General features: G+C 42.1%; 1 long non-coding RNA gene across 8 annotated transcripts in view; it reads left to right on the top strand.

The window, feature by feature from the left end:
• The window catches only part of LOC123276051 (uncharacterized), a 199,574-nt gene that overhangs the window by 20,545 nt on the left and 164,647 nt on the right, over positions 1-14,382 (top strand). For 6 of the 8 annotated variants that reach the window (XR_011493781.1, XR_011493780.1, XR_011493776.1 and 3 more), the window contains one exon: positions 4,760-4,954. This is a non-coding gene — a long non-coding RNA (uncharacterized lncRNA). Of the gene's footprint in view, positions 1-375; positions 1,019-4,759; positions 4,955-5,396; positions 8,875-14,382 lie in introns of those variants that run through there. The other 2 variants (XR_006512312.2, XR_006512313.2) reach the window with 2 other exon arrangements.

Raw genomic sequence — 14,382 nt, 5'->3', positions numbered from 1 at the left:
AAGGGAGGGCAAGCTGAGAGCAAATGTACGGTACAAATTCTAGAGTGATTTAATATGTGTATTTTGTGCCTGTAGATCATCAACTCCATGTCAACAAAAACATTGACGACAAGTCTTGAGAGATGCCTTAATGAAAAAATAAGATTCATTTTAAAGCAGTATGTCTGTTGCTTGCCAACACTTTCCTAAGGCAATGATATTTTAAGCAAGTTTTCTATTAGTTTTTTTAACACTAAAATTTTGCATGAAGAGCCCTTTCTTCACGCACAAGTTGTAAAAAAATTCTGGTTGGATACCGTTGGATTATGAAGGATCTCATAGTATTTTGAGTGAATAAATGACTGATTATTTGTTACGGACACGTTCCTATGCCAGGCACTTTGGAAGATGAGAACGGCAAAAGAAGTCTGGGCACCAAAGGATTCCATCCAAACCCCCCCCAACTAAGAGACTTGACCAACCTTGCAGTATCACATTTGTAGGACTTCTAAGTAGCCTAAGGTCTGTCCCTGGGATGACCCAGCCCCCTTTGAGTTCCTGTTGGAAGAGCTCAGGGTTGTCAAAATAATTGACTGTTTGTTCTAGCCAATACCTGACAATAGGCCCCTGACCTCCCTTTCTTAGAGCATTTACTAAAAAATACTTAACAATTGTAAATCCTTCCTCTGTCCCTTTGAGATGTATATGTGTCTCCTACAACTCAGGAGTGTCTTTCCTTAAAGCAATTCCTTTGAAATGTAATCGTCAGCAAGGATAGGGCCGCTGTCTCCCAGTCTCTGTGGGAAGATAGAATCCTTGCTTCAGTAATTACCAGCTAGCAGACACAGCTGGCTTAAAGGCATTTATGCTAACCAACCCCCTGTGATTTTTCACTTCCCTGACTCTGCTTAAGTCCCCACTCACCCCTACTCCCTCCTTCTCCCTTTAAATGCCCAATCACCTCTGCACAAATTGGAATGGGGCTCAGCTCTTTCCTCTACTGTCAATAGTTACTCAATAAAATCTTTTTTCACTACTTGAACTACAATGTGCATCACTTAATGACGGTGCTACCTTCTGAAAAATGCATCGTTAGGCAGTTTTGTCGTTGCGAGAATATCATAGACTGTACGTACACAAACCTAGATGGTCTAGCCTACTACACACCTAGGCTATATGGTACTAATCTCATGGGACCACTGTCGTATATATTGTCCTTCGTGGACTGAAACGTTGTTACTTGGTGCATGACTGTAATGTCTGGCTTTGTCTCTCTTTGAAAAAGGCGTGAGCCAGAACATTCATCTAACACTTCTGTGACTTTGGCTTTATCATCCTTATTTTGAAGTTGAGGAAATTAATCCTCCTGGAGATTGCATAACTCACCCAATATCACATTTGTAGTTTATTAGTATTTGAGTCACAGAATTACATAATTATTGAGCTGCAGAAAGCGTTAGGGTTGATCTTGTTCAGCCTTCTCATTTTGCAGAGGATTCTAAAGATCCAGAGAATATAAATTTTATCTGTTGTAAGAGTCAAAGTTGGGTAGAGTTGCCAGATTTAGCAAATAAAAATGCAGGACACCCATTTAAATTTGAATTTCAGTTAACAACAAATAACTTTTTGCTATAAGTCTGTCCCATGAAGTATTGATTGTTTATTCTTTATTCATCTGAAATTCAAATTTAACTCAGCATTCTATATTTTATCTGGTATAGGGGAGGAAGACAAATCCTCTCCCCTCTGGGTCCTTCTGGTTGGGCTACGAATTAAACTGACATGAGACAGAATAACAGGAGAAAATCGAACAATGCTTTAGAACATGTATACGTGGGAGAAACCCAGGAAACTGGGTAACTCAACAAAATGGCCAAGCTGCCAGCTTAAATATCATCTTCAGCTAAAGACAAAGAAAAGTGTTGGGGGTACTGGCTTGGGATTTCCAAGGGGAGGAAGGCAATTCACATGGAAATGGAAAAGCAAATGTTCGGTAGACAGAACTTTGATAAGGATGGGCTTAGCAAGGACCCTCCCAGTCTACCAATACCCAGTGTTATCTATGGGATAGGCCTTTTATCTTAAATTTCTTTTAGGCAGTTAGGGGGAATGTCAAAGTTTCTTTCAGAGTCTTTTGTTCTTAAAAATAATCAAGGCAAGGCAAAGAGACAGATTTTGGGATGGCCAGTTCTGATCCCCCACACTGGCAACCCTATCTCAGGGCTTCTCCTTCCCAGGGTCCTTCTCACTCTATAACTCAGTAAAGCAAGCATCAACTATTTCATAATTTCTTTGTAGGAAATTTTGATCATGTCTGTATGAGTAACAAGACAGGAAGACTGATTTAGTGAGTTTTGTGGTTTTGAAGAGACACTAAACCTTTTTGAAGTTGGGAAAACCCCACAAAGTAATATTGATGAAGGAGGCATGGTTCATTTATAAAACAAACCATAAAAAATTAAACTAAATTTAAAACCCTCTGTTGTCTTGTAAAGAACGCTATCAGAGAATCACAGTTGACTAGACTCTCAAGCTGATATCTATCTGGCCCATCTCTTTGTTGCCATGTAATTTTCTCTGCAGTCAATTCAGGGTCCCCTGGAATCACAAACTTGTTGGGGGTTGGGGAGAAGGACATGTAGGCCCAAGCTGGCAGAGAAGGTAACATTTGGTGAGGCAGAGAAACTTGGGAAAACTCAGAGCCAATACTACAGAGAACTGACCCAAGAGAGTGTTTCTGCTGATGAGTAAATAGGGCCCTGGAAAAATAGATTGGTCTTACTGATAAAGAGTCTGGTGCTTCCAGAGTTGGCTCATTAGCGAGAACAAAGAAACATGAGTATTTTCTGCCAATACCCATGACTTTGTAAACAGAGACACGCGTGAGGGAAATGCCATGGCGATAACATTACCTTTCTCTTTACTGATTGGCCCAGCACCACTGATAAAACCCATGGTTTACACACAAGTCCTAAGGAATGCTAAGCTTAAAAAAAATGCCCTGTATTTGCACAGTCTTTTCACATCCTCTGTCTTAGTTAAGCTGCAGCCACAATTCTTGGCTGGAGGTAGGAGGCAGGAAAAATGGTTTGTTATTTGCTGTCCTCTCCCCTACACCCATTTTATAAAGGAAACTGTTGAGGTTCAAACACATCAAGGACCAGTTTGAGGTCGTACAGTTAATAAGATGGCAGAACTAGAACTCCGACAAGGTCCTCTGACTCTGAGTAAGGTATTCATTCCTGAGCAAGAGGGTCTGCAAAGTTGGAGCTGAGCTGAGTTGAGGACCTTGCAATGAGTGTGACTTCTGGGTCCACAGGCTGCAGCTTCAGTATGGAAACACAGGCTTCGAACAAGTGCACGCAAGTTCTTTTCATTGCAAAGAAGCCTCTCTCAATTTAGCTCACACAAAGGTCAGTGTATCATAAACAGTTGAGTTCACAGAATCCAAAGGCAGGAAACGCAATATTGCCAAGCCCCTGGGAATTTTACAGCTGACAGGAAATGGGGTCTTTCTGTGGCTGTGTAATCTTTCATTTACGTTTCTCTCTTTGCTTCTCCTCCTGTTGTTTTTTTCCTCTGTAGTCTGACTTCCTCTGCTTACTCCTTGACTTGTCCCTGACCTTCAAAGGGGTGCCCCATCTCTGAGTCGTCAGGACATTTCTTCCTGCCCTGCCCTGCCCTGCCCAGGGGAAACAAACATTTCAGCACAGAGGTTAAGGGCACAGACTCTAGAGACAGAATCCTTGAGATTGACTCCCGATTTCCCACTTACCTTCTCTGTGTTCCAGTTTCCTCATCTATAAAATGAAGCTAATATCAGCCTCAACCTCATAGGATATTGTGAGGAGTAAATAAGATAATGACCTCAAATACTCAGCACAGTGATGGCACATAGTACAAGCACAATAAATACAGCTGTGTTGTTGTTATTGTTATTACAGCAATTCTGATGTTTACAGTTCCTATTTGAGTACTTCCAAGTCCTGATTAGAAATTCTCAGTGGAGAGAGCCATTGGCTGAGCTAGATTTGTGTCATGAGGCCATAGGTAACTAGGCTTTCTGTGAATTGGCTGCCCTGATTCAGTCAACTCAGGCTAGAGTGTGAGCTGTGGTGGAACAAACAGGTGACTTATGCACCACTTCCTCAGGGGCTGTGAGTGGGAGGCAGTGCTTTTAGAAGGGGGGATGAGTATGGCTAGCACCTAAAAGATGCTTAATACTAAGTGTTTGTGAGAATTTGTTCTCAGATATTAGATATCCAATTTTAATAAGTACTTGCAGTCCCTGAGTTATAGTCATCTGCTCTTTCTTGCCCCACTTGGGTAGATAGGAAATTCTTCCCAATCTCCATTCTGATTATATACTTTCCTACATCCCAGAGATTCACAGACCCAGCCCACATTTGTCAAATGCCTACAGTGTATAAGTTACTATGGCTTGCACTGTGCATATTGCAAAGGTGGTGATGGTGCCACCTGGTCAAAGAATGGGATATAAGGAGTAATTTCTGTTTTTCAAGCCACTGAAAATCTGATGGGCTTCACAAAATAACCCTAAACCAAGGGAGAGTATGATAAATATGGTATTGGAGGCATGAAGTCTTAAGATACCACAGGGAGGAATAGATACATTCTGTCTGCTGTTATTTTTTGTGAGGAAGATCAGTCCTCAGCTCACATCTGTTGCCAATCTTCCTCTTTTTGCGTGAGGAAGATTGTCCCTGAGCTAAGATCTGTGCCAATCCTCTTCTATTTTGTATGTGGGACTCCACCACAGCATGGCTTGACAAGAGGTGTGCAGGTCCGTGCCCGGATCCAAACTGGTGAACCCCAGACTGCCAAAGTGGAGCCCCCGAACTTAACCACTACACCACTGGCCTGGCTCCTGTCTGCTGGCGTTTTAAAGAAAGTCTTGATGGAAAAAGTCATTCAGCCTGGACAGTGAAGGATGGATAGAGACTGACCAGCAAAGGTGAGTAAAGAGTATATTACATACAGGTTGAGTAAATATCATGAGTAAATTTTCAGAGATGGGAAAGCATAGAGCCCATTGGGATCACAGTTAGCGTGGTCTGGTTTATTTAGAGTATAAGTTATTTACTTAATCGGAAAGAATGTGTTATGTGTAGAAATGTTGGCATCAGATCATACAAGACTTTGATGCCAAGCTAAAGAGTTGGTGCTTAATTTTACAACAAAGTAGAACCTATAAAAGAGAAGAATAATTTTGTTTTTGTTTCATGTTCTTATTTTGTTGGCTGCATGTGTTGTAAATGTATGTCCATTTAAGTGTATTTTTCTCCCAGTTCCTAGAAGGCAGGAATTATATAGCAACCAACATAGCCTGAGTGTTCACCTTTGTACCTGCCAGGTGCTAATCTAAGCACTCAATGTGTATTTTGTCCTCGTAATAGCCCTCTGAGGGAGGCATCATTATCCTCCTTTTCCTGATGAAGAGGCTGGCACTGAGCAGAAAGCAGCCTATCTAAGGTCAGCACCTGGAAAGTGATACCTGAGCCCAGGCATACTGCTATGTCACACTATCTCCTGCTATCTATGAAGTCCATTTGCAGCAACACCTATCTGGCTTTAAGGAAAATAATTTATTACAAGCTATGCACAAGGTGATGCTTTCAATAATCATAAAGATATGAGATGGAGGAAGCCTACCTATGGCTTAGTTAGCTATGTGTGGCCTTTCTCTGCATCTGAGAGATCAAAAACGCAGCCTTGACCCAGACTTTGGATATGGGAGAAGATTCCTGCCTCAATCAAAGACCAGAGCGCAATTCTCTAAAGGACTTCAAGCCCTGAATAATTTATGTAGTGACTCATCCTCCCTTTTCCATGAAGCTTTTACTTTCAAACCAAAAGAACAAACAGAACCACAGATGCTTTCTTAGAATCACTGAGTATCAGAGTGGGAAGGACTTTTAACTGCTATTTGTTTCAACATCTCCACTCCGAATTCATTTCTTGGATCCCCCCACTACCATGTTCCATCTGTCTCAGCAGTTCACAGCCCTTTTTTCCACTACCCCACACTTGATGGATAATGCTCACATGTAAGATACATCACCTGTGCAGATGAGATAAGACGGTTTGTGGGTTGTGCGAAATTCCTGGCGAGCTTTGTGCCACACCTTTTTCTTCAACTCAGAGTGAATCAATAATGCAAATAATTAAGAGGGAAGTGATTACAGAGACAGATTTGATTGTATTCTAAAGTGTGTTTTCAAAGTCATTCATTTGCAAAGGTTGGCAGTCTATTACTAGTCAAAATTACTAGTAATGCTCCGCTTTGCTGTCCTTTCTACATAAGTTTTGTGCATGAGAAATGCTGATTTCACAAGTGGTTTTGAAATCGCCTAGTGACTGAGAGTTCACCATTTCTGATGGGAGCCCATGACAATGTTGGACAGTTTTACTGTCAGCAAAGTCTTCCTTTTATTCACTTGAGAAATATCTCTAGCTGCAACTGGCCTATTATAGCGCTGGGAAATCCATTTGTTCCAAGCTCTGCATCTTCTCCTACTGTTCTTAGAAGCTGTTCTGAATTTTCACTATTCTCTTCAAGTCCTTCACTCCACTTCCACTTCCTGCATTTAGCAGATGACCTTCCCCTGGGACGTGCTTAAATGCTCAGAAAGTGTTTGCTGGTTGAATGTCTCTTCCACTACAAGACAGTTGACATGAACGCCCCACCTTTTAAATTCTATCCTGACAATTATTTTTAATTTTAGCTGCATATCAGAATTACTGGGGGAACTTTAAAAAATCCTGCTGGTCAGGTCACAACCCAGATTAGTGAAATCAGAATTTCAGGGGGTGAGCGTAGAACCAGGCTCCTGGTCATCCTGCTTAGTTATCATATTTTTAAAGCTCTCCAGGTAATTTCAGGGAACAACCAAGGTTGAGAATTACTGGTCTAAACTCAATCCTTGCTACTCAAAGCATGGTGCTGGACCACTACCTTCACCCTCATGTGAGAGCTGGTTAAAAATGTAGAATCTGGGCCCCACTTCTTGAAACAGAGTTTGCATTTTAACAAGATACTCTGGTGATTCCTATGCACATTAAACTTTGAGAAGCAGTGGTCTAGACTAGACTTGAGAGCCGGCAAACTAAAATCCGGAGGTCAGACCCAGCTCACTGCCCGCTTTTTTGTAAATATAGTTTTATGAAACAGGCATGCCCTGCCCCCCATTCCTTTACGTGTTGTCTATGGCTGCTATTATGCTACAATGCAGAGTTGAGTGGTTGTAACAGAGACCTTATAGCTGACAAAGGCTAAAATATTTACTATCTGGCCCTTTTCAGAAAAAGTTTGCCAAACGCTGCTTTAGCAGATGGAGTGGTTAAGTCCAGCCAAGAAAGCATCTCTGAGCTTTTGTCAGGGCATGGGTGGAGGGGAGGATAAGATGTATCTGCCCTTGTGTTGGTGATGTCCCTCATGAGGACAGTTCTTCTGGCACACAGGCTTTTTATATCCACTTATCAGGTTTGTTCTGCCAAAATGGGCCTGTTGTTTCTAATAGAATTAATTCTGGATTTATTCTTCAGAGAAACAGATGGGCAGGCACAATTCCACCCTCAGAATCATGCTCAGACACAAGCAGACATTTTGTGTCATTTAAATGATGTTGCAGAATCATTTGACTAATGCAATATTGCAAAGTCTCTAGTGGAAAAACAGCACGGCATGAATCAGGAAGATAAGCTCTGGTGCTTGGCAATCAAGATGGTCTCTTCCATTCTACTTCCCTCCAAAGATAAGAAGGTGTTTTTTTTCTTTGCCTCTCTCCTTGTCTCAGCTTGATTGTAATTAACCACTGGCCTCCAGTTAGAAAGTCAGAATTTACTTGGTTTGCCCAGAAAAGGGACACTCGGGGCTGACCTGCTCTACGTGGCACATTCTGCACAGCCTAGGTTCCGATCTTCTCTGTAATCACGGAACAGAGAGCAGCTAATTAGTTCAAGGTGATATTGATCTGTGAAGTTGTCCCAATAGACACTGCATAGCGTTGCTTGTCAAACTCAAATGTACTAGAAATCACTTGACCAGCTTGTCAAATTACTGATTCTGTCTCCATAATTCTGGGACTCGGCCTGAGATTTAACATTTTCAAGCAGGGTCCAAGGTGATGTTGGCCATTCCAGGACCATGCCTTGAATAACAAGAGTCTGGGGTGAGGCTATTGGCAAAGTGTGGCCTTAGGCCACATCCAGCCTGCTGGCTGTTTCTGAAAATAAAGTTTTATTGAAATACAGCTATGCTCATTTGTCTTGCATATTTTCTGTGGCTTCTCTCATGATACAGTGGCAAAGTTGAGTAGTTGTGTCAGAGACTATATGTCTTGCCGTGCCTAAAACAGAAAAAGTTTGCAGTACTGATTCTCCAAGGGTGGTCCAAGGATGGCCTGTGTCAGCTTCATTTGGAGGATTTGTTACAAATGTTGATTCCCAGTATCATCGCAGACTACTCCTAAGACGGTCGGTCTGGGCTGGGCCTGGCAAGCCCTGTTGTTTTCAAGCTGCTCAGGAGATGCCGGTGGGCCACACTTTGAGGAGTAATACCACAGCCTGTGTTACTGAGGGGACCTGTCAGACATTGATGGGGAGGACATTTTCCTGGCATGGGATGCATTTCTTTAAGGAACTCATACTTATTTAGATAGCTAAATCCAGGTCTTGCTGAGGCCCTGTAAGTGTGCATGCCTCTCTTTCCTGTCATCAACGTCCTGCTGGCAGGTAGGTTATTAGAATCACAGTGGTGCTGGCTGGAGCCCCAGGAAGCTGACTCCCAGGTGGAAATTTGTGTGCTGGAGGTTTACTAGGGAGTGCTCTTGGATTGATACCCGTAGAAGGGGAGGAAGGCAAATGGAGGGAAGGAGAGGCAGAGGGGAAGGGAGGGGAGGGGAGGGGAGAGGAGGAGAGGCAGGGGAGTGGGATTTAGGGAGAAGGAGAAGATAGGCTGCAATACATTCTCAAGGGATGCCTTAGCCAACCGCTCTGAAGCTGAGATTGCCCTTCAGACTGGTCCCCAAACAGGTGAAAGAGTCAGACTTATGTTCCCTCCACAGCTGCCCTAAGGATGGGGCTGTCCTTGGGTCAGGTAGTTCTCTTCAGCCAAGACAATTCCTGAAGAGGGCTGAGAGCTGACAGCTGTCTCTGCAGCATTCTCAGCAGCTGGGGAAACAAGTCCTTCCTTTATTCAGGAAGGGGGACCTGGAAAGTGCCTCACAACCTCCACTCCACAAGGTGTCATTTTTATAAATGGCAGCTGCCCTGTCTCAGACTCCCATCCGGTGCTGAGCAATATCTTCGCTTGTTTCATCCTCACAGTGCCCTGATGAGGTTGGAAAGATGAGCTTGCTTTTAAAGATGGCAAAACAGAGACTCAGAGAGGTTAAGTAAATTTCCCAGGGCTCCACAGTAAGTCATCAGATGGTGATTCCAATCTAGATTTGCTGACACCAAAGGTCACGATTTTCCGTTAAACCAGCGTTTCCCAATTTGTATTCCTCAGAACCGATGTTAATAGGTGTTACATAAAAAAGAGAAAAAAAGACTGTATGGTCAAATAGCTTTTGGAAATCTTGCATTAAACATGAACAGGTTTCTTTATAGTAGGCTTTCTCAGGACCTTTAACTTGCCGATAGGCAGCATGAATCTCCAAGAGTCATTAATATGCATTATTCCCCAACCTTATTTAAAAATGGAATTGTTTTGTAGCGGGATGTACAGGGACCACACTTGGGGACACGGTCCATTACCCTAACCAGTCTCCTCTCGGAGTCTCTTTTCACGAGAAGAGGGGAGAATTTGCCTTGAAAACATGCAGCCCAGTGGCAGCTCCCTTTACTCCTCTACCTTCCTCTTTCCCTAGAAGGGAGCTTTCACAGGGCTTTCTTACAGAAGGAATGGAATGTGGAGTTTACACTTTGTTGCCTTTGGTCCTGATTTAGAAATCCTGGTGCCAGATGTCCTGGGCAGAGGGAGGGAGGTCAGCTTCTGAGCAAGGATGGCGCTATCAAAGTGGAGCAAGGCCTTTCCACGTTCCCTCCCCAGCTCGGCCATGAGCCAGGTCTATTTCCCACGGCTGGGTGGTGGTGGTGAAGGGGCTCCCTCCACAAAGGCAGTGGGGAATGGGCTTGTTGGGTTTAGTACTACATCTTGAAGTTAACACATCGACTGTACATATTTTTTAAAACTGACAATGACAACAAACGATACTGGCAACCTTAAATTTAAATCCCTTCTAAAAGAAGTTTGAAATGCCTCCATTGAAAGTTTTATTTTATTTATTTACTTATTGAGTTTGTGTAGAATAAAGGTGAAAAATTGATCGCAATGCAAAGTTCCTTTTGCTAAAAGCCTTTTCTTTCCTAAGTAAGAAAACGCTGAGGAACCATTCCATGGGGGAGCCTGGGCGGGGCTGGTGGCAGCCACATGGATAGAAAGTGGGCTGCCTCCTGCTTTGGTGCCCTTCTCATGACCCGGTTCTGACAAGCTCATCTGCATTGCAGTTTGCCTTGAGGTCTCCCCTGAAATATGGGGGTAAACACAGACCTGCATGCAACTTGTAGAAATCAAACCCAGGGCCCATTTCCGATGATTCTATTAGAGGATTAGAACCAATGTCACCTCTAACTGCTTGAAAGAGTTGACCTTGGTCACTTTTGCTAACCTTAAGATGCAAAACCCCTTTGGCTGGTACAATTTTGGAGATTTGACCGGATCTTAGCAGAATTCTTGTGCACTCCACTTACCAATCTGACTATTCCTATCCTGTGAGTAGTTTAAGGTTTACCTAGTGCCTTCCCTACTATTAGTGGAAAATGAAATGGAGGAAGTGAAGAAGGTTGAGACTGGAGTTCAGCATATCAGACTGTTTCTGACCTGAGGGACAGACTTGAGAATTTAAGGTCCACCCCTCCCCCTACACCCCACACCCCACTGTTTGAACGAACTGCCTCAAATCTCAAGAGGTCTCTGCACTTGGTCACCAGATAAACAAACTCGTGGGGGTGAAAAAGAGGCCAGGGAGCAGCCACGGAGGATACTTTTGAAATAAAACCATAAAACTTTAGAAGGGAAGTGACTTGTCCAGCCGCAAGAAACTTTCTTTAAAAAATTCCACAACTGAACAAAATAGAACAGATTGGTTGTGAAACTGATTATTCTAAGCTCTGGTTGCAGCAAGGCTAAATTGGAAAGAATCTTATACTTTTTGTGGCCAAACTCTTCATTTCCCAAGGGAAGGGCCCAGAGAGGTAAAATGACATCCCCCAGGTCCAGCTGTTGGTTGCAGAGGTGGAACAAATGGTCAAGTATGCTGAGCCCACTTGATGGCTTCCTCTTCCTGTTACCGAAACTGATGAGTTGACCCCTAAATTAAAAAGGAGACAATATTCTGGCAGGATTGAGGTCATCTTACTACACAACTTCCTAGGAGTTAGAGCTGTAGGAATACTGGTAGTTGCATTCATGAATATTTAAGGAGTAAAAATGGAAGACGTGTTCCCGGGTCAGGAGAGCACTAAGTAATGTGGAATTCAGGTGGGAGTTTTCATTCCGAGCTTGCACCATGTTGGTTTTTGGCATTTACTGTAAGTGAAATAATTCACTTCAGACGTGTCAGGAATTGGCCTTGAAATAGCCCCATGGTCTCTCCTCAAGAGATCTGTGCTGTATTATTGAGTATTTTGAGTAGCAAAACAAAGTGACCAGAAGTGACAGCTGGCTTCAACTACTGTGTGATTCAGGGCAAGTTGCTCAGTTTCCTCATCACTCAAGTGAGAAGAATTTTAGCACCTAACTCAGAGAGTTGTTGTGGAGATTAAATGAGCTGCCAATATAAAGTCTGGCCTGGCACATAGCACATATTCAATTAACATTAGCTATTTTTTTGTTGTAATTTTGATTTTGAATTTTTAAAATAGATTTTAATTTTGAAAATGCTCAGGGGCCAGCCTGGTGATGGAGTGGTTAAAGTTCCACATGCTCCATTTTGGCGGCCTGGGTTTGCGGGTTTGGATCCCAGGTGTGGACCTACTCCACTCATCAGCTGTGCTGTGGAGGCATCCTGCATACAAAGTCAAGGAGGAGTGGCACAGCTGTTAGCCTAGGGCTAATCTTCCTTAAGCAAAAAAGGGAGGAGGATTGGCAATGGATGTTAACTCAGGGTGAATCTTCGTCACAAAAAAAAAAACAAACAAAAGAAAATGCTCAAATATATGGAAAAATTGAGAGAAGAATACAACGGTCACCCAAATATCCAACATCCAGACTTAACAACTTAACATTTCATCATATTTGCTTCAACTACACATAGGCATACACATGTGCATTGCTTTTTTCTTTTGCTAAACCTTTTGAAAAGAAGTATTAGACATCATGACACACCAGCCCTATATACCTCAGCATGCATGCTCTTAAAAAAGGTGTTTTCTTTCATAACTGTACCATTATCACACATAAGAAAATGAATTATAATTCTCTAATGTCTAATTTCGAACCCATAATCATATGTCTTAATTACTCATTTTTTAGCCTTTTTTGAACCAGAATCCGTTGACGGTTCACATAGTGTATTTTGATTTGATACCTCTTTAGTCTCCTCTAGTCTAGAAGAGCAGCTCCCCTCCCCCTCTCACTTTCCCATGGCATTGATCTTTTGAACTAAGAAGGCCAATTGTCTTGAACAATGTCCTATATTCTGCCATGATCTAATTGCTTGTGGTGTTATTTAGCTTAGTCCTCTGTCTTGCATATTTCCTACAAATTGGAAACTAGGTCTAAAGGCCTTGTTATATTCAGGACAAATATTCTGGGCAAAAATGCAGTGCTTCATAGGTCGTGTTTGGTGCTACATATTGTGTCACTCTGCTGGGCAGATCATGTCAGACTGTCAACATCAGCTATTATTATGAACAAGAAAGGATAGAGTACTTAAACCTTCAGCGGTCCTTTGGTAAACATGCCCAGGACATGGCACTGAAAAGCGGAATTTGTCGCTATGTGTAATGGAGGTGGTGGTGGAGGGGGAACAAAACAACCCACAAAATTTTAGACCACCGATTTCCGTTAGAGACATTCGATTATTCAATATCTAGGCTGGTCATGTAGAGCATCTCCCGTCAAGTTTAAGGTTAAAATTTCAAATTTTAATTCACAGTTAAAAAAATTTCCAAATATTGCTATAGGCCAGATATTGTGCCAAATACCTGGGACGGGAGACAAAGATGAACTTAAGCCTAACAGTCTAGTGACTTCTCTAACACTGGCTAGAGGAATCCCTGTATTTATTCTCATTAAGGACATTATTTGTAGGCTTTGGGAGCCAGATTTATTTTTCTTTTCATTCTTTAGTTATTCTGCATGTTCAAACAGAGGTGGAATCGGGGGATAACATAACAGATGAGGCCATCTCCAGAAGAGACTAATAAGGATGTGGTTAGAGAATATTCAATGAGTGATGTGTTCATATTCTTTCCACTCACCCAGTTGTCATCTGAAAAACAACCTTAGCTCAGGGAATTAGCTTGGAGGAGACAGAAGAAGCTAATGTTTATTCAATTGCAGTATCTGCTTTGTCTGGAGATAAGTATTGTCACTATCTACTGATCTTTTTCCTCCACATGATTATCACATGTCAGACAGATGGGTTTAAACCCCGGCTTCCTCTTATAATGGCTGTGTGGCTTTGGACAATTTACCTCACAGTTTCCATATTCCTTTTTTTAAAATGGTAGTAAAATATACGTAACATAAATGTTACCATTTTAACCGTTTTTCAGTGTACAGTTTGGTGGCGTTAGTACATTCACAATGTTGTGCAACCATCACCACTCTCTATTTCCAGAACTTTCTCATCATCCCAAACAGAAGGTCTGTTCTCATTAAACAATAACTGCCCCTTCTCCCCTCTCCTCACGCTCTGGTAACCTCTATTCTACTTTCTGTCTCTGTGGATTTGCTTGTTCTATGTATCATATGGTGCAATTATATAGTATTTGTCCTTTTGTGTCTGACTCATTTCACTTAGCATAATATCTTAAGCATAATGTCTTATCTGTGTGGTAGCATGTATCAGAATTTCATTTCTTTTTAAAGCTGAATAATATTCCAGCGTATTTATATATCAAATTTGTTTATCCGTTCATCTGGCAATGGACATGTGGCTTGTTTCCACCTTTTGGTTGTGTTTCTATATCTTTTAAACAGATTGATAATATCTGTTTTACAGAGTTGTTGTGAGGATAAGAAATCTAGGAAAAGGCCTGGTGCATAGTAGGTGCTCAGTTAATGTTATTTTCTTCCTTTCTCTCTCGTACAAAAGTTCATATATTTCATTTAGGACTAAAGTAAGGGAGTATGATGAAGAGGACAGGATA

Source organism: Equus asinus, chromosome 13, assembly GCF_041296235.1.
Source record: "Equus asinus isolate D_3611 breed Donkey chromosome 13, EquAss-T2T_v2, whole genome shotgun sequence".
Lineage (NCBI taxonomy): Eukaryota > Metazoa > Chordata > Mammalia > Perissodactyla > Equidae > Equus > Equus asinus.
This window is presented reverse-complemented; position numbering and strand designations above follow the sequence as displayed.